Raw genomic sequence first — 1,296 nt, 5'->3', positions numbered from 1 at the left:
TTTGAATACAAGGAGCACAACTCCTGGCCACATTCTCCACATCCTGGTCCAACCCTGGCCACCAGACATAACTTCTAGCCAGTGATTTCATCTTGACTATACCAGGGTGGCCCTCATGAAGCATCTCCATTACCTTCTTTCTATGCACAGTGGGAACCACCACTCTCATCCCCCACAACAAACAACCTGCTTCCACTGTCACCTGATGTCTCCTCCTCCAGTAGTCCCTTAACCCCTCCTGAAGTGTGTATTGTGGCCAACCACACTGGACAAACATCAACACCTTACTAACCACAGGGTCACACCTAGATGCTGACCTGAGTTGCTTGTGGGTTAGAGGCAGAGCTGACATTTGTACTACATTAAACATGCTAGCCACATCAGGAACATCAGAGGTATTAACGTCAGAAAGGGGAAGCCTGGATAAACCATCCGCATTACTGTGATCTCCAGTACCTCTATAACCTATAACAAAAGAATAGGCTGATAAACAAATGGCCCATTATTGCAATCGTGCTGCAGCAAGTGTCGGAATACCTGTTTTAGGCCCTAATATGGTAGTAAGAGGTTTATGATCAGTCAGCAAGGAAAACTACCGACCATACAAATTTTGGTGGAACTTTTTAACTCCAAATACTATGGCTAAAGCCTCTTTTTCTAATTGGGAATAATTCTTTTCAGTGGCTGTCATGGTTCTAGAGGCAAAAGCAACTGGTCTCTCTCTACCATCAGGCATTGTGTGTGATACTACAGCTCCAATCCCATATGTTGATGCATCAGTAGCTAGGGAAATGGGTAAAGCTGGGTCAAAATGAATCAATACATTGTTTGAGGTCAAACTGGCCTTAGCTTCAGCAAATGCTTGAGCACAATGCTCAGTCCATTCCCATGTTACATCCTGCTTCAATAACTTATGCAATGGGTGTAATAGACTTGACAAGTGTGGAATAAAACTACCATAATAGTTCAGTAGACCTAGGAAAGACCTAAGCTCCTTGACATTTGAAGGCTGTGGAGCAACAACAATGGCCTTTAATTTATTAGGAGCAGTGTGCAAGCCATGTGCATCGATAACATGTCCTAAGTATTCTACTGACTCACGTAAGAAATAGCATTTCTCCCTCTAAAGTGTAAGTCCGGTCTACTTTTGGCGAATTTTTTTAATTGGCTTAATATGATTGCCTGACCATAATAATGATGTATTCCAACTCCCATTGTCTAAAAAAATTTTTTCACTGAGATATGAGCCTTCAAAAATGCTCATTTTTATTACTTCCTGTCGGTGGGTGTGGCTAA

At 42.4% G+C, this 1,296-nt stretch overlaps 1 pseudogene; it reads right to left on the bottom strand.

Annotated features, from left to right (window-relative positions):
- LOC105316282 (uncharacterized protein K02A2.6-like) overlaps positions 1–1,296 on the bottom strand; it is a 3,700-nt pseudogene that overhangs the window by 886 nt on the left and 1,518 nt on the right.

The sequence above is a fragment of the Amphimedon queenslandica genome, unplaced genomic scaffold, assembly GCF_000090795.2.
Source record: "Amphimedon queenslandica unplaced genomic scaffold, v1.1 AMPQUscaffold_13512, whole genome shotgun sequence".
NCBI lineage: Eukaryota > Metazoa > Porifera > Demospongiae > Haplosclerida > Niphatidae > Amphimedon > Amphimedon queenslandica.
The sequence above is the reverse complement of the archived record's forward strand: the minus strand, read 5'-3'. Positions and strand labels throughout refer to the sequence as shown.